General features: G+C 47.2%; 1 protein-coding gene across 6 annotated transcripts in view; it reads right to left on the reverse strand.

Moving 5' to 3' along the window:
- CREM (cAMP responsive element modulator) overlaps window positions 1-19150 on the reverse strand; it is an 823729-nt gene that overhangs the window by 17350 nt on the left and 787229 nt on the right. Inside the window, exon 1 of one of the 6 annotated variants that reach the window (XM_069211218.1) lies at window positions 344-617. The exons of the other annotated variants lie outside the window; for them this stretch is intronic. The gene's annotated coding sequence lies outside the window, so the exon portion shown is untranslated. Of the gene's footprint in view, window positions 1-343; window positions 618-19150 lie in introns of those variants that run through there. 6 annotated transcript variants of the gene reach the window in all.

A 19150-nucleotide genomic window follows, 5' to 3' on the forward strand; every position in this document is an offset into this window, starting at 1 on the left:
GCTTCGGCCTTCATAACTTTTTGTCCACATAAGCTATCCATGCCAAATTTGCGTCCTTTTTCCCCAACATCCTAGGGATTCTACAGGTACCCAGAGTTTGTGGGTTCCCTTGGAGAAAACCAGGATATTAGCCAAAATACTGCAAATTTTTATTTATTTTTTCAGAAAAATGGGAAAAAAGGGCTGCAGAAGAAAGCATGTGTTTTTCCCCCCCTGAATATAAACGGCATCAACAAGAGTTTGCAGTGCTAAAATCACCATCTTCCCAGCTTTCAGGAAAATGCAGACTTGAATCAGAAAACCACATTTTTCAAACACATTTTGCCATTTTACTGGGACATACCCCATTTTTACTATTTTTTGTGTTTTTAGCCTCCTTCCAGTTAGTGACAGAAATGGGTGTGAAACCAATGCTGGATCCCGAACAGCTAAACGTAGACACAATTCTGAATTCAGCAAGGGGTCATTTGTGTAGATCCTACAAGGTTTTCCTCAGAAAATAACAGCTGAAATAAAAAATATTGAAATTGAGGTAAAAAAACAGCCATTTCTCTCCACGTTTTACTCTGTAACTTTTTCCAGCCATGTCAGATTTTCAAAAGCAGTATACTGGTAGGTCTGCTGGACTCTATTGGTTGTGGGGATATATAGGGATTATTGGTTCATCAAGAACCCTAGGTACCTAGAGCCAATAAATGAGGCATAACTTGCAATGGGTTCTCAATGTATACTGGGTATACAGCAATTTATTATAAAAATAGGTATCAAGGAAACTTTTGTATTTCCAAAATGGGCACAAGATAAGGTATTGAGAAGCAGTGGTTATTTGCACATCTCTGAATCCCGGGGTCCCCATACCAGCATGTGAATTACAGGGCATTTCTCAAACAGATGTCTTTTTTACACACTGTCCTACATTATGAAGGAAAACAATGTAGAGAAAGACAAGGGGCAATAACACTTGTTCTTCTATTCTGTGTTCCCCCCAAGTCTCCCGATAAAAATGGTACCTCACTTGTCTGGGTAGGCCTAATGCCCGCAACAGGAAACGCAACATGGACACATCACTTTTTCACATTGAAATCTGACGTGTTTTTTGGAAAGTGCCTAGCAGTGGATTTTGGCCCTTAGCTCATCCGGCACCTAGGGAAATCTACCAAACCTGTGCATTTTTTAAAACTCGACACCTAGGGAATCCAGGATTGGGTGACTTTTGGGGCTCTCACCAGGTTCTGTTACCTCAAAATTTGACAAACAAAAACTTTTCCTTCAGATTTCAGTGCTGCAAAGTTCTGGAAACTGAGAGGAGCCACAAACTTCCTTCCACCCAGCATTCCCCCAAGTCTCCTGATAAAAATGGTACCTTACTTGTCTGGGTAGGCCGCAACAGGAAATGCCCCAAAACACAATGTGGACACAGGACATTTTCCCCAAGAAAACTGACCCTTTTTCTGCATTTAAGTGCCTAGCTGTGGATTTTGGCCTCTACCTCAGCCGGCACCTAGGGAAACCTAGCAAACCTATACATGTTTGAAAACTAGACACCTTCGCTTCTTCCCTCAATCAGCACGTTCTCTCAAGACACTCAAGAAACAAAAAAAGACACAAAGGGGGTCATTACAACCCTGGCGGACGGTGTTAAAGCGGCGGTAAGACCGCCAACAGGCTGGCGGTCTTTTTTTTTAGTATTATGACCATGGCGGTTACCGCCATGGTCATCCGCCGCTTCCCCGTTCCGCCCGCTAGGGTGGAGACGACCGCTGGGCTGGAGACCTGGGTCTCCAGCCCGGCGGCCCTGACAATACCGCCGCCAGTATTGTGACCCGGCTTACCGCCGTGGATTTCCAGCGGTAGGAACCGCCATGAAATCCATGGCGGTAAGCACTATCAGTGCCAGGGAATTCCTTCCCTGGCACTGATAGGGGTCTCACCCACCCCCCACCCCAAATGTCTCCCCTACCCCCACCACCACCCCTGCCACCCCCCAAAGGTGGCAGGGCCCCCCTCCCCACCCCGACCCCCAACATTACCTTACACCTACACACCCGACACGCACGCAGGCACCACCAACACACATACAAGCACACACACCGACATACATGCCAACATCCACACACACAGTCAGACACGCTGTGAGAAAGTAGCCTCTTTCTAGCCTTGTTACCCCCACTTTTGGCCTGTTTGTGAGTGTATGTCAGGGTGTTTTCACTGTCTCACTGGGATCCTGCTAGCCAGGGCCCAGTGCTCATAGTGAAAACCCTATGTTTTCAGTATGTTTGTTATGTGTCACTGGGACCCTGCTAGTCAGGACCCCATTGCTCATAAGTTTGTGGCCTATATGTATGTGTTCCCTGTGTGATGCCTAACTGTCTCACTGAGGCTCTACTAACCAGAACCTCAGTGGTTATGCTCTCTCTTTACAAATTGTCACTAACAGGCTAGTGACCAATTTCACCAATTCACATTGGCATACTGGAACACCCTTATAATTCCCTAGTATATGGTACTGAGGTACCCAGGGTATTGGGGTTCCAGGAGATCCCTATGGGCTGCAGCATTTCTTTTGCCACCCATAGGGAGCTCTGACAATTCTTACACAGGCCTGCCACTGCAGACTGAGTGAAATAACGTCCACGTTATTTCACAGCCATTTACCACTGCACTTAAGTAACTTATAAGTCACCTATATGTCTAACCTTTACCTGGTAAAGGTTGGGTGCTAAGTTACTTAGTGTGTGGGCACCCTGGCACTAGCCAAGGTGCCCCCACATCGTTCAGGGCAAATTCCCCGGACTTTGTGAGTGCGGGGACACCATTACGTGCGTGCACTGGACATAGGTCACTACCTATGTACAGCGTCACAATGGTAACTCCGAACATGGCCATGTAACATGTCTAAGATCATGGAATTGTCACCCCAATGGCATTGGGGAGACAATTCCATGATCCCCTGAGTCTCTAGCACAGACCCGGGTACTGTCAAACTACCTTTCCCGGGGTTTCACTGCAGCTGCTGCTGCTGCCAAACCCTCAGACAGGTTTCTGCCCTCCTGGGGTCCAGCCAGGCTTGGCCGAAGAAGGCAGAACAAAGGACTTCCTCAGAGAGAGGGTGTTACACCCTCTTCCTTTGGAAAAAGGAGACAGGGCTGGGGAGGAGTAGCCTCCCCCAGCCTCTGGAAATGCTTTGATGGGCACAGATGGTGCCCATCTCTGCAAAGCCAGTCTACACCGGTTCAGGGATCCCCCAGCCCTGCTCTGGCACGAAACTGGACAAAGGAAAGGGGAGTGACCACTCCCCTGACCTGCACCTCCCAGGTGAGGTGCCCAGAGCTCCTCCAGTGTGCTCCAGACCTCTGCCATCTTGGAAACAGAGGTGCTGCTGGCACCCTGGACTGCTCTGAGTGGCCAGTGCCAGCAGGTGACGTCAGAGACTCCTTCTGATAGGCTCTTACCTGTGTTGCTAGCCTATCCTCCTTCCTAGGTAGCCAAACCTCCTTTTCTGGCTATTTAGGGTCTCTGCTTTGGGGAATTCTTTAGATAACGAATGCAAGAGCTCATCAGAGTTCCTCTGCATCTCTCTCTTCACCTTCTGCCAAGGAATCGACCGCTGACTGCTCAGGACGCCTGCAAAACCGCAACAAAGTAGCAAAGACGACTACTGCAACCTTGTATCGCTGATCCTGCCGCCTTCTCGACTGTTTTCCTGGTGGTGCATGCTGTGGGGGTAGTCTGCCTCCTCTCTGCACTAGAAGCTCAGAAGAAATCTCCTGTGGGTCGACGGAATCTTCCCCCTGCACCCGCAGGCACCAAAAGACTGCATCACCGGTCCTCTGGGTCCCCTCTCAGCACGACGAGCGTGGTCCCTGGAACTCAGCAACTCTGTCCAAGTGACTCCCACAGTCCAGTGACTCTTCAGTCCAAGTTTGGTGGAGGTAAGTCCTTGCCTCCCCACGCTAGACTGCATTGCTGGGTACCGCATGATTTGCAGCTGCTCCGGCTCCTGTGCACTCTTCCAGGATTTCCTTTGTGCACAGCCAAGCCTGGGTCCCCGACACTCTAACCTGCAGTGCACAACCTCCTGAGTTGTCCTCCGGCGTAGTGGGATCTCCTTTTGTGACTTCGGGTGAGCTCCGGTTCACTCTTCTTTGTAGTGCCTGTTCTGGCTCTTCTGCGGGTGCTGCCTGCTTCTGTGAGGGCTCCCTGTCTTGCTGGGCGCCCCCTTTGTCTCCTCACGCAATTGGCGACATCCTGGTCCCTCCTGGGCCACAGCAGCATCCAAAAACCCTAACTGCGACCCTTGCAGCTAGCAAGGCTTGTTTGCGGTCTTTCTGCATGCTTCTTCACGACGTGGGACATCCATCCTCCAAAGGGGAAGTTCCTAGTCCTCTTCGTTCTTGCAGAATCCACAGCTTCTACCATCCGGTGGCAGCTTCTTTGCACCCTCAGCTGGCATTTCCTGGGCATCTGCCCAATCTCGACTTTGTCGCGACTCTTGGACTTGGCCCCCTTGTTCCACAGGTACTCTCGTCCGGAAATCCACTTTGGTTGCATTGCTGGTGTTGTTCTTTCTTGCAGAATTCCCCTATCACGACTTCTGTGCTCTCTGGGGAATATAGGTGCACTTTACACCTACTTTTCAGGGTCTTGGGGTGGGCTATTTTTCTAACCCTCACTGTTTTCTTACAGTCCCAGCGACCCTCTACAAGCTCACATAGGTTTGGGGTCCATACGTTATTCGCATTCCACTTTTGGAGTATATGGTTTGTGGTGCCCCTATACCTATGTGCTCCTATTGCAATCTATTGTAACTATACACTGCTTGCATTACTTCCTTTTGCTATTACTGCATATTTTTGGTATTGTGTACATATATCTTGTGTATATTTGCTATCCTCATACTGAGGGTACTCACTGAGATACTTTTGGCATATTGTCATAAAAATAAAGTACCTTTATTTTTAGTATATCTGTGTATTGTGTTTTCTTATGATATTGTGCATATGACACCAGTGGTATAGTAGGAGCTTTGCATGTCTCCTAGTTCAGCCTAAGCTGCTCAGCTATAGCTACCTTCTATCAGCCTAAGCTGCTAGAAACACCTCTTCTACACTATTAAGGGATAACTGGACCTGGTACAGAGTGTAAGTACCCCTTGGTACCCACTACAAGCCAGGCCAGCCTCCTACACACGCACACCCACATTCAAACATACACACAAACATCCACACAGACATACATACAGACATGCACCCATTTCCGAAACACGCAACACCCCCGCAAGCATACACGCACTCCCACACCCCCCCTAAATACATAGACGCACACCCCCATGCACCCACACAACAACCCCCACCCCCCTCCCCTAACGGACGATCGACTTACCTGTTCTGTCGATCCTCCGGGAGGGGACGGGAGCCATGGGGGCAGATCCGCCAACACCACACCGCCAACAGAACACCGCCGCGCAGAATCACAGGACGTGATTAGCTCGGCGGTGTTCTGTTGGCGTGGCGGTGGAGCAACCTCCACTTCCCCGCCGCCCGCTAGTATGGTTGTTGGCGGCTCTCCGTCGGAAAAACGACGGAGGGCAGCCAACGGTCATAATACGCCAAGCGGCAAACCGCCACTACTGGCGGTCTTCCGCACGGCGGTCCCTTGGCGGTCTTCTTAAAAGACCGCCGAGGTTGTAATGACCCCCACTATCTCTTCACCTTGTCACATACCAATCATCACAGTCTTTACCGCCTCTGGCGCCCAGTCGAACAATCATTATTGGAGCCCCAACTCCCATGAACTCCTCCTCGGATTCCCTCACTACCACCCAGCAAAAGTGCTCCTCACCTCTCCATAGTCCTCCTCGCACAAACATTCCTGCCCCTGCCCTGATGACAATGCGGTTAATGAACTAAGAGGCAAGTGAGCAGTCATGCGTATCTTATATGTGGCTAGCTTTGTATTATGTATGGAACAAATGCTTAGTCTGTTAAATCAAACAAAATTGTTTTTTGCACAGCAGACATGCAGAGCTTGCTTATTTGAAGTTGCTCTCATATGTGATAAAGGTGAATCAGTCAATTTAAATATTTGGCTAGGATCACATAATTTGAAACCAGTTTATGGGTCAAGAGCATTATAAGTAGGTCAAATAACGTTTCTATGATTGTTCGAGGCCTGAATCAGTAAACTGGAGATATGCAAGGTTAAAGATTTTGGTAAAAGTAGCACCTAAAAATGCAAAGAGACAACTGAGGATATCTGACCTTCCAGACTGGGACAATGTCACAAGTTCAGGACGATCGTGATGGAGCTCGGGCCAGCTACACGGAGACAGTTAGGTCAGCTGAACAAACTAACGTAAATATTGGTTTGCGGAGCACTGCGAGGATCAGTAACAAAGATGCGTCATGCAGCCAAGACAATGTGTAAGCTCCAAGGTGCAGCGAGACTGCGATGTGAGGTCCAGTTTTGTCACCAAGGATCCAGTCGATGAGGGCTTGCGATGTGAAGTCTAGTGTCGAGGATGTATTGCACAGTTGGGGTGATGCGTCAGCTCAAAAGAGGTGCAACGTGGAGTCCGGCATTGTTGTCGAGGCTGTAGTCAAAGAGGGATGCAAGGGCCTTGCAGCCAGGATGTGTCACCCAGCTGCGGTTCCAAAGAAGCTGCCGAGGCGATGCAGGACTTTGCAGCGGGTCCAATCCCGGGAGTAGCAGCGATGCATCAGTTCACTGGATCCACAGAGGCTAGCACTAACGAGGTCCAGGAATGGGGTGGCACCCCTCAGCAGGGTAGACTCACAGACAGCATAGTCCAGGTGCTGGGTTGAAGGTTGTGGGAGACTTCAGTCCCTGAAGCTAAGTCAAGAGGACCGCCAAATAGCCCTGGGAGTCAGTCTGGTGGTGCTGGGATCAACAGAAGCAGGTCCAGTCCTTCTCACCCAGGCAAGAAGGCAGCAGGTCGGCACAACGGTCCTTTAGAACAGCAGTCCAGCAGAGTGGCAGTCCTATCAGCAGCACAGCAGCCTTTCTTTCTAGCAGGGTATCCACAGGTCCAGAGGTGTACTGGAAGGTTGGTGTCTGAGGTCTAGTATTTATACCGGTTGTGTCTCTGAAGTGTGGAGAAGCTTCTAGAGGAATGCCTTAGAAGTGCACAGATGCCCTGCCTTCCCTGCCTCCTGACTAACTACAGAGGGTATGCAGCCCTTTGTGTGGAGGCTGGGCCCAGTTCCTCTATCCAATCATGCCAATTATTGCCCATACAGACACACCTAAGCTCTCTATTGTATGTAGCTATCTAAGGGGAATACACAAAGCCCCACTGCTAGCTACACCCAGTCATATGACTCAGAGACAGGCTGCAGGCACCAAAGAGATAGGGAAGGAAAATGCCAACTTTCTAAAGTGGCAATTTCAAAACTGTAATTTAAAATTTGACTTTACCATAAGTTAGGATTTTTCATTACAATTCCAAAGACACCAAAAATGAACTGGTTACCAGTTCCCATTCATAAATTATAACTTATTAAATGTAATAAGGTAACTCCAAAACTATCTTTTGGGAGAGGTAGGCTTGCAATAGTGAAAAATGTATTTAAGGGGTTTTCACTATCAGGGCATGTAAAACTAAAAGTTATATTTCAAACTTTTTAAATACCCTGCACCCTGCCCTCTGGGCTGTTCAGGGGTAAACTATGGGTGACTTATATGTATTAAAAAGGAAGGTTTGGGCTTGGCAAAAGGTTTATCTTGAAAACTGGAAAAATACTATGCACTCTGAATTTCTCAAATGAAATTCAGAAAGTAATCCAGGGTATACAGTATATGTTTGCTGCTTCGGTGACAGAACCTGCCTGTGTCCGTAAACAGCATCAATGGAACTAGAAAAGCAAGGGTTGACTAGAACCAAAACGCACTACCGGAGGGCCCGTCGACCAATTTCAACATAAGGTTTTTTCAAACTTTAACGAAATCAATGCGAAATAGTGTGCTATTCTACATTATTTATTCATCGTTTAATAATCAACTATCTTTGATAGTTGCATATTGAAATGAACCCCAAATGTTCTTTCACATTTGATGTGCGGACAAAATATAGCAGTTCCGTTGTGGAATCCCAATGCATTTCGGGTGATTCCACCATTCATCAGGGGTAGCTATAATTAATAAATAAAGCAATATATTAAAAAAAAACATTTCTTAAAAGAAACATGCAAGTGACCTTGCTCTCCCTGGTTATACAAACTGTCACAGTACGGCTCATCCTGGAATGACACCATATCAAGGTAAAAAAAAAAAAAAACCTGTGTTGAAGATGTTACATGAAAACTGTTAGAAGTTCCCAACTTATGCTATGTTGTTACATTAATACAAATGGTTCCTGGTAGAAATAAATCTCATGGAGTTTACAAAGAGAAAACCACGCAGTGTGTCAAAAATACCTTAGGTAAACAATTGTGACCTCAAACTCCAAATATATCCCACTAAACATAGCTGTGCCCCATGCTAAACTGTGCAAAGGTTATAGTAACCACTACACCGACAAACTGAAATAATATTAACACTTATCAGAAACTACAGTGCCCAACATGCATTTAATTCACAGTAAAAACAGAAACGTTCAGTCTGGAAACTGGAGATCATAAACCGTTATATTAGATGTACAGAAAATGTATTTAAAACAGTTCCATGATGTTTGTGTGCATGCTGACATGCAAGCTCACTAACTTTACGGCTCTATGCATGACTCTTCGAAATCCTAACTGAACTAAGTGTGTGCAAATAACACAATCCTCGTAGCAATAACGCAGTCAGTTTGATGGAATTCCTAACATTAAACGTGCAAGTTATTAGATGAATATTTGTTAGAGAGAGCATGCGATCTATAAACGCAATTAAAACAGTGTGCCATACCTAACGTGAATCCATTCCATGTCCCGTCAGTTCCTATATCCAACCAGGTGAAGCAAATCGAAGTATGTGCTATTTTACCTACCATAACGTTAAACGTGATACGCTAACAGACATAAAAGAAAGACTCCGGACCCAAAAAAGCTAATCAATGTAATACGTAAAACTTCTGTCAAGAAAAAGCACTGCATGCTTCTGAACAACCTGAGGCTTACAAAATATTAAAAAGGAACCCAGTCAGGTTACAAGGGGTTTTAACCATAGACAATAGTTCTATTAATTCCACACATGTAAAACTGAACAAATGCAAATCTTCCCCGTATAATGAAACATTACAGAACTCAGATGCAGGGATAAACTTGATAGAGTTCAAAATTATTTCCGTCCGAGCGGGAGACCTCTAAATTGATAGTGGGTACTGGCTACAGTAAAGAGGAGGTATTTGTGATGCCTGGGAGGAATGGGAATGTGGAAGTAGGCATCCTGCAAATCCAGCAATGTCATATAGTCTCCACTGTTCAATATGTGAAGGATGTCTGAAAGAATTATCTTACAGAAGGATTGTTTGCACAGAAATTTGTTTAATTTTCTGGGGTCTAATATTGGTCTCCATTCCCCTGGTTTCTTTCTCAACAGGAAAAACCGGCAGAAGGGGAGCCTTTTCTATTGCACCCCTTGGAAAACTGGGAAGATGAAGTTGGTGCACTCCTTTCGGGGGATGATTTGGGGGTCTCAGCACAAACTCCAAGGTGTGACCGTAATGAGAGGAATACATGTTGGAACAACGCTTGATGGAACCAAGCATGCCTGAACAACGCGGTCGGAACAATGACCGCTTTGTTTCCACTAATGCCTTAACAATGAATGCCTTAACAACAATTTTTTGTTGTAAAGGCATTCCTGGTAAAGACATGCGTGGAATGGCATGCATGGTTCCGGCATGCGACCCCCTGACCCTAAAACTACAGCAACTCCTCACCCCCGCCGCTATAACCTAAAACTACCCCGACCCCCACCCCTAAAACTATCCCGACCCCTGCCCCTAAAACTACCACATCCCCCACCCGCCCCTAAAACCTAAAACTACCCCACCCCTAAAACCTAAACTACCCCAACCCCCACCCCAAGACTACTGCAACCCCCCACCACCACACTACCCCGACGCCCCACCCCACCCCTAAAACTACCCCGACCCCCACCCCGCCCCTAAAACCTAAAATCACTCCAACCCCCCCACCCACCCCTAAAATGACCACGACCCCCTAGCCCCCCTAAAACCACCCCGCTCCTAAAATTACAGCGACCCCCACCCCTATAACAATAAACCACCCCAACCTCCCACCCGCCCCTAAAATTACAGCGACCCCTTACCCCCGCCCCAAAACCTAAAACCACCCCAACCCCCACCCCTAAAATTACTGTGACCCCCCACCCAGCTCCTAAAACCAGCCCAACCACCCCAACCCCCACCCGCCCCTAAAAGTTCAGTGCCCCCCTACCCATGCCCCAAAACCTAAAACCACCCCAACCCCTCACCCCTAAAATTACTGAGACCCCCACCCTTGCTCCAAAACCTTAAACCCCCTCAACCCCCCCACCCTGCCCCTAAAACCTAAACTACCCCAACCCCCACCCCACCCCTAAAACTACTGCGACCCCCGCCCCTAAAACCTAAAAATTACCTCCACCTCGCCCCTAAAAACTCAAATTAACCCACCCCTAAAACTAACCCCAACCACACCCCAGCCCCACTTTCCTGATCGGGTCCTCTCCGATCAGGAGTCAGTTTTCCTCTGCCTTAACGACACATGTTCGTTGTTCCAGACAAGCGTGGTTAAGGCTGAGGAAAACAGGATAATTGTTCAGGAATGTGCTGTTCCGCTTTCGTGGATAACGACCTTCGTTGTTCCACCGTTGTGGTTTAGGCTGCTTCCCTCATTTACTATATCCAACACCCATCTGTCTGATGTTACCTCCTTCCATTGGTGGAGGCAATCCGAGATGTCCGCGCCTACTTGAGCAGAATGGGAGGAAGGAGGAATTGCAACCGATACCTGGTTGAAGTCATTGCTTACGATTGGATTTGCATCCCGGCCCTGGGGGGACTGTTTCCGCCGTCCACTTGCTTGCTATAGGCTGCTGCGGGTGGTTGGAAATTGGCCTGATAGTAGCTAGGCCTGTGATGATATTGTGAAGGATGTGATTGATGGACAACCTCTCCCTCTGGCCCCTCGAAAGGGCAATATCTTAAATTACAGAGTGCTGAGCAACCTAGCAGTGTCCAACCTTATTGCCAATAAGGCATCGTCTATGTGTTTGCAAAATAAAAGTTTTGCCATCGTAGGCCATGCCCAGGTTTTTGGATTGGACCTCTGGTTGGAATGATGCGGCCTTTAGCCATCCCTGGCATCGTAAAACCAGTGCTGTGGCTAACTGACAAAAATCAGTAGAGGCAATGTCATGGGCGCAGTCAATGACTTCTGAATAAGTACGCTCACCTTCTTGTAGTATCTTCTTCGCCTCAGATCTTTTATACTCTGGGATGAGATCGATGAACGTGCTAACACCCGACCACATCTGACCATCATAAAGCCCTAGAATTGCTAGGGTATTGGGTGCATGGACGGTGATAGCTGACATAAGGGAAAATCTGTTCCCTATATTATCTAGTTGTCTAACTTCCTTGCAGATATGGGGATGGAGGGGTTTTTGGAATGCCTCTGAGCAGCTTGGGATACAACAGAGTCAGGCTTCGGATGGCCAATTATGCAAGCTGGGGAATCTTCCGTAGCCTTATATTTTTTATCTAGGCGAGGTGGTACTGGTGGAACTGTAGCTGGGATTTTCATAATTTTAATCCCCTTGCTCCATATGTAATCAATTATGGGGTTCGCACTTACTGATTTTCTAGCCTGCTATTTGAAATCATAAAGAAAACAGTCAGTTTGAGAAACAGAAGTTGGCAGGTGAAAACGCACTGCAGCTCCTTCCATCAAGTTGTGGAAACCCCTGATGTCCTCAGGGGGAGACTCTGATGGATGAGGAGGTGGAGGAGATGGTATAGGGGCTAAAAATTCATCCCATTTGTCATGAGAATATTGAGGAACAATTATCTCTCCCTCTTCTTCTGAGGAGGTATCATCCTCTCTGGAAGTAGCAGCTATTGTTGAGGTTGGTGTCAGCCTAGGTGTTGCTGGAGGAGGAGGAGGAGGAATAATCCTTTGCGTGGCAAGAGAAATAGGGCTGAGGTTGTGGAGGCTGCTGTGGCTGATCATGGGCAGAGTCTGGAAATCTGCACCTATAGTCCTGGATCATGGCTTGAAGGTCCTGGATAAGGGACGTAGGCATTTGCACAGTATCAAGTCTTGGTTGGGGATAGTCATAATGCTCGTAGCGTTTGCCATCAGGGGTATAGTACGACTCACAGGCCTGCTGGTCATACTCCTTATCGTCATCATCCTGATATTTAACGTGCAGCTCTGAGGGACTCTGTACATACCCGAAAGGTCCCTCACTTCAGATTCTTCCCAGTTCAGTAGGTGGCTGGGCAGCAGGGTTGAAACTTTGCTTGGTGAAGTTTCTTCAGGATGTAGAGTAGTTCTTGTGACTTTCATGATCCAAATAGCAGTTGCAGAGTCCGTTGTGGTGGCAATAGCATATTGAGGCAGCAATGTCTCTCCCGTTGACGGTGCTGTTGTTGACGATGCAGTAGTTGTTGACGATGGTTTCATCAACGGTGGTGTCGATGGCGTTGGCCTCTTTGGTGGTATTGTTCACAGTGGCATTGTCTAAGGTGGAACTGTAGATGGAGGCAGCAGAGGCAATTGGTCGGTAGACGATGGAGTGGACCTCGTCGATGATTATTTTTGCTTCAACTGAATCTTCCTTTTAAAAGGTGATGTTAAGTCTGCGGTCTCCGAGGGTAAAGCACCAAACACTTTAGTGAATGAAATGGGTTTATGAATGGTGGTCATCGACGATGCTGCTGACAGCGATGGCCTCGTCGGCAAGATGGTGGTAACAGTGGCTGTTGTAGCGGTCATCGACACTATCGTCGGCGTTGTCGGCGGAGGAGGAGTTTTCAGCAATGTTTTCCTCGACGTCAGCTGTTCTGGAGAAGAACAATGACAAGACTCCTTTTAATTTAAGGGTGGAGTGGACAGCTACGAGGAGGCTGACCCTGCAGAGACCAGATTAATTTTCTCATTTAAAGGGTCTTTACAGTGAATTTTTTTTGTCTTTCTGCTCCCCTCAGAATGCCACTGTTCAGATTATTTTGACCTTTTCTAGGATTTAGAGACAACATCATTGTCCTCACCTGAAGAACTAGACCTTCTAGATCTGGAATTCTGCATCCACAGAAGTAGTCTTCCTTCCCTGTCCATTAGAGATTTTAGGAGAAGGTTCTACAGAACTTACACTCCTTCACCTGATGTTGAGTGTGGAGGCAATACAGAAAGTCTCTATGTGGGTCAACCACATGCAGTCTTTTCTTCCTCCAAGATTTACAGGAACGAAAAAGGCCCTTTTAGATGAGTCAGACATTGTAGCTACAGAAAAAAGGTTTTCACAGGAAACACTGGGCAGGGATCACGGAGACTCCCTTCACATTACTTGCGGCAGAAAATATGAGGGAAAGAGCTTCTTTTAGGAGTATTCTAGAGGTTCTGGTGCGTGATTGATCATAGCTCAAGTTTGGTCCTTTTTTAAAAAGGACATAGGCTATTAAACTGATGGCCTACTGCCATTGTGGTCTATTATGGTTCTTACATTCTGCTTTCCTAAGGTACCGTGGAACTCCCACTTCAACAACTGGGAATGATTCAAGCATGTGAATCTATGACCGATCCAATACTGGATAAATTTCAATACAAAACTATCACAGATAAGTGATTATTACATGATGAATAAATAATGTACAACAGGATACCATTCTTGGGTTGATTTTGTTGAAGTTTGAAAAAACCTTGTAGGAAGCTGGTTCTGTATATACTATTTCAAAGTAAGAAATAGTGTGCACAGAGTCCAAGGGTTCCCCTTAGAGGTAAGATAGTGGCAAAATTAGATAATTCTAATGCTCTATTTTGTGGCAGTGTGGTCGAGCAGTAGGCTCATCAGAGGGTAGTGTTAAGCATTTGTTGTACACACACAGGCAATAAATGAGGAACACACACTCAAAGACTTACTCCAGGCCAATAGGTTTTTATATATAAAAATATATTTTCTTAGTTTATTTTAAGAACCACAGGTTCAAGATTTGAAGTAAACACATAAAATGCAAGGTACTTCACACAGGTAAGTTAGGAACTTTGAATAAAAGAAATATCATATACAGTCTTTGTTAAAATGGCAATAAGCTATTTTAAAATTGGACCCTGTGCAAAAATCAACAGTTCCTGGGGCTGATAATTAAAGGCTAGATTGTGACGTAAGTAAGACACTTACAAGTCTCAGTTCCTGGGCATGAGCAGCCCACCGTTGGGGGTTCAAGGTAACCCCAAAGTTAACACACCAGCAGCTCAGGGCCGGTCAGGTGCAGAGGTCAAAGAGGTGCCCAAAACACATAGGCGCCTATGGAGAACAGGGGTGCTCCGGTTGAAGTCTGCCAGCAGGTAAGTACCCGCGTCCTCGGGGGCAGACCAGGGGGGTTTTGTAGAGCACTGGGGGGGACACAAGTAGGCACACATAACACACCCTCAGCGGCACAGGGGCGGCTGGTGCAGTGTGCAAAGCAGATGTCGGGTTTTAGATAGGATTCAATGGAGGGACCCGGGGGTCACTCTAGCGGTGCAAGCACGCACAGGAGGGGCTTCTCAGGACAGCCACCACTAGGGCTAGGCAGAGGATTGCCTGGGGGTCACTCCCGCACTGAGGTTCAGTTCCTTCAGGTCCTGGGGGCTGCGGGTGCAGTGCTTGTTCCAGGCGTCGGGTCCCTTGTTACAGGCAGTCACGGTTAGGGGAGCCTCTGGATTCTCTCTGCAGGTGTGGCTGTGGGGGCTCAGAGGGTAGTCTCGGGCTACTCACGGGGTCGCAGTCGCCGGGGAGACCTCCCTGTAGAGTTGTTTCTCTGGATCTCGAGCTGGGGGCGTCGGGTGCAGAGTGTGAAGTCTCATGCTTCCGGCAGGAAGAGTGAGTTCTTTGGAAGTTGCTTCCTTGTTGCAAAGATGTAGCTGTTTTTGAGCAAAGCCGCTGCTCACAGGAGTTTATTGGTCCTAGGGGTCAGGGCAGTCCTCTGAGGCTTCAGAGGTCGCTGGTCCCTGTTGGATGCATCGCTGGTTGGAGGTTTTCGACTCAGGAGACAGGCCGGTAGGGCTGGGGCCAAAGCAGTTGTCGTCGTCCGTCGTCTCTGCAGGCTTGTAGGTCAGCAGTCCTTCTTTGTAGATCAGGTTGCAGGAATCTGATTTCCTGGGTTCTGGGGTGCCCCTAAATACTAAATTTAGGGGTGTGTTTAGGTCTGGGAGGGCAGTAGCTAATGGCTACTGTCCTGGAGGGTAGCTACACCCACTTTATGCCTCCTCTCTGTGGGGAGGGGGGCACCTCTATAATCCTATTGGGGGAATCCTTTCAAAACTAAGATGGAGGATTTCTAAAGGCAGAGGTTACCTCAGCTCAGGACACCTTAGGGGCTGTCCTGACTGGTGGGTGACTCCTTGTTTTTCTCAATATCTCCTACAGCCTTGCCGCCAAAAGTGGGGGCAGTGGCTGGAGGGGCGGGCTTCTCCACTAGCTGGGATGCCCTGGGGCGCTGTAACGAAAGGGGTGAGCCTTTGAGGCTCACCACCAGGTGTTACAGTTCCTGCAGGGGGAGGTGAGAAGCACCTCCACCCAGTACAGGCTTTTGTTCCTGGCCACAGAGTGACAAAGGCACTCTCCCCATGTGGCCAGCAACTTGTCTGGTTTGTGGCAGGCTAGCAGAAACTGGTCAGCCTACAACAGAAGTTGGATTCGTTTTAATGGGGCATCTCAAAGATGCCCTCTGGGTGCAAGTTACAATAAATTGCACACTGGCATCAGTGTGCCTTTATTGTGCTGAGAGGTTTGATACCAACTTCCCAGATTTCAGTGTAGCCATTATGGAACTGTGGAGTTCATGTTTGACAAACTCCCAGACCATATACTCTTATGGCTACCCTGCACTTACAATGTCTAAGGTTTTGCTTAGACACTGTAGGGGCATAGTGCTCATGCACATATGCCCTCACCTGTGGTATAGTGCGCCCTGCCATAGGGCTGCAAGGCCTGCAAGAGGGGTGACTTACCTATGCCACAGGCAGTGTGAGGCTGGCATGGCACTGTGAAGGGAGTGCCATGACGACTTAGTCTTTTTCTCCCCACCAGCATACACAAGCTGTGAGGCAGTGTGCATGTGCTGAGTGAGGGGTCCCCAGGGTGGCATAAGACATGCTGCAGCCCTTAGAGACCTTCCCTGGCATCAGAGCCCTTGGTACCAGGGGTACCAGTTACAAGGGACTTATCTGAGTGCCAGGGCTGTGCCAATTGTGGAGACAAAGGTACAGTTTAGGGAAAGAACACTGGTGCTGGGGCCTGGTTAGCAGGGTCCCAGCACACTTTCAATCACAACTTAGTATCAGCAAAGGCAAAACGTCAGGGGGTAACCATGCCAATGAGGCATTTCCTTACAAACCTCATGTTGAAATTGGCACACAGTCCCTTCTATAGTGTGCTTTGGTTCTAGTCAACCCTTGGTTTTCTACTTCCATTGATACTGTTTACAGACACAGGCAGGTTCCGTCACTGAAGCAGCAAACATATACTGTGTGCCCTTGATTACTTTCTGTACTGAATTTGAGACATTCAGAGTGAATAGTTTGTATTTTTTAATTTCAAGATGAACCTTTTGCCAGGCCCAAACCTTCATTTTTAATACATATAGGTCACCACTAGGGTAGGCCAGGGACAGCCCATAGGGCAGGGTGCCGTGTATTTAAAAAACTAGACATGCAACTTTTAGTTTTACATGTCCTGATAGTGAAAAACTCACTATAGCAGCATAACTCTCCTAAAGGATAACTTTAGAGTTACCTTATCATATTTAATAAGTTATAATTGATAAATGGGAACACGTCACCAGTTCATTTATGGTGTCTTTGGAATTGTAATGAAAAATCCTAACTTATGGTGGAGTCGGATTTTAAAATACAGTTTTGAAATTGCCACTTGCGAAGTCGAAATGGCAGCTTAAAAACACACAGAGGATGCAATTACATACCTGAGACATGTTTAAAGTCCATATGTCTCAAAGATACATAGGCGGGTGGCACAAGTAATGCTTCAAGCCAACTAGTAGTATTTAATTTACAGACCCTGGGCACTTTACTAGGGACTTACAGGTAATAAAATATGCCAATTGGGTACAAGACAACTCTACCATGTTGAAAATGGAAAGCACAAGCACTTTAGCACTGGTTAGCAGAGCCCTAAAGCCAGAAAAAACAATATCAGCAGAACAGTAGATCTGAAGGCATAAAGTTGGAGGAAAACCATGCTAAGGATTTCAGGCCGAGCAGTACATATTTACATTCCCACCTGTCTCTCCGCAAATAGGAAACAAAACAGAAGAAGTTCTTCTACACTGAAAAAATAGAGGGTCCAAAAGCATATCCACAACACCAAGCCTACTTCATCTCCTACAACTAACCCCTCCCATACAATACTGCAATGGTCAGCTGTCAATGACCTCCTGCAGATCTCACCGACATACTCAACTCCCCCAAACCCACTAATGAAGATAATGTCTTCCACCCTCCTTCATCAAAGCTCTGTTTGGGGATGATCCCTCTCACCCCTACTGTGGGGATTTGGGTGTACTATATATAAGCCTGTGTTAGCCAATGGGGAAACCAACTTTACCCACAGCAAGACAACACTATGGAAGTGCTGCTGTTGAGCCTATCAAAGTAGATATGTCTCAATTCTCTATTCTCTATGCCTTTCTTAGGGGAAACATACATAAAATGTTCAGGGGCATGGTGGCTCTGCTACTAATTTAAATGGCAAAGTCAAACTGACAGTGAGAGCACTGCCCTTTCAGTCACCAGTGGCAGGCTAGGAGCTATTTTGTATCTTGTCACACGAAGGGTGGCACAAACAGTGGACACTCTGCCTTACATGCCCTGAGCACCCTGGGTACCTTATACTATGGGCTTATAAATAAGTCAGGCCTTGCCAATTGGGTGTAACCAATTCATGTACCTTCTATGGGGTCAGAACACTGCCACTGAGGTCTGGTTAGCAGGACTCAGTGCACTTGAAAAAACAGCATCAGTCCAACAATGTGAGGGCAAACATGCACAAAGGCATTTCCTTATATGCCCACCCTTCTAGAGGAAAGGTAATGAGCAACCCACCCCTTTCCCTGGCGGTTCTCATCATCTAAGTAGGAAGAACCTGGAAAGGCCATCTGCACTGGCATGGTCAGTCCCCAGGTCTGTGTTTGACAGTAAAGTCCATACCCTCTAGGAAGATGAACCACCTCAACAGTTTGGGATTTTCTCCTTTCACCTGCATATGACATCTGAGAGGTTGGTGGTCAGTTTGAACTTTGAAGTGAGTCCAAACAAGTGGGGTCTTGGCTTCTTCAGGGAACAAACCACGGCAAAGGCTTCCCTTTCAATGGCCCTCCAACGCTGTGTTCTGGGGAGAAGTCACCTGCTAATAAATATAACAGGTTGATCCTGACTCTGGTCATTTAACTGTGACAGAACTACCCAACTCCCATGTTCTGAAGCACCAATCTGGACAATACTTTCTGTAGTGAAAACAGGTGCCTTTAAGACATGTGCTGAGCACAGAGCTTCCTTTATGGTATTAAAGGCCTTTTGACAGGAGTCAGTCCATAAGGCCTTCCTTGGCCATTTCTTTGAGGGTAGTTCTGTTAATGGAGCCACAATGGTACTACAGCCTTTCCCAAATGCCCTGTAATACCCAGTCAGGCCTAAGAAGGCTTTGACATGGGTCTGTGTCTTCGGAGGCCAGAATTTTCTGGATCTTGGGTTTGAGAGGTTGTATCTAGCCTCTACCAAGTACACTGCAGAACATGCTCTGTCGGGCACTTGCTTGCCTTGATAGTCAGTCCTCTGCCTGTTGAAGGGCTTGCAGCACTTACTTGAGGTGGACAAAGTGATCCTCCCAGGTGGAACTGAATACAGCAATATCATCAAGATATGATGCACTGAAACTTTCCAGGCCTGAAAGAACTATGTTCGCCAACTTCTGGAAGGAGGCA

The sequence above is a fragment of the Pleurodeles waltl genome, chromosome 10 (genome assembly GCF_031143425.1).
Source record: "Pleurodeles waltl isolate 20211129_DDA chromosome 10, aPleWal1.hap1.20221129, whole genome shotgun sequence".
In the NCBI taxonomy this organism is placed as follows: domain Eukaryota; kingdom Metazoa; phylum Chordata; class Amphibia; order Caudata; family Salamandridae; genus Pleurodeles; species Pleurodeles waltl.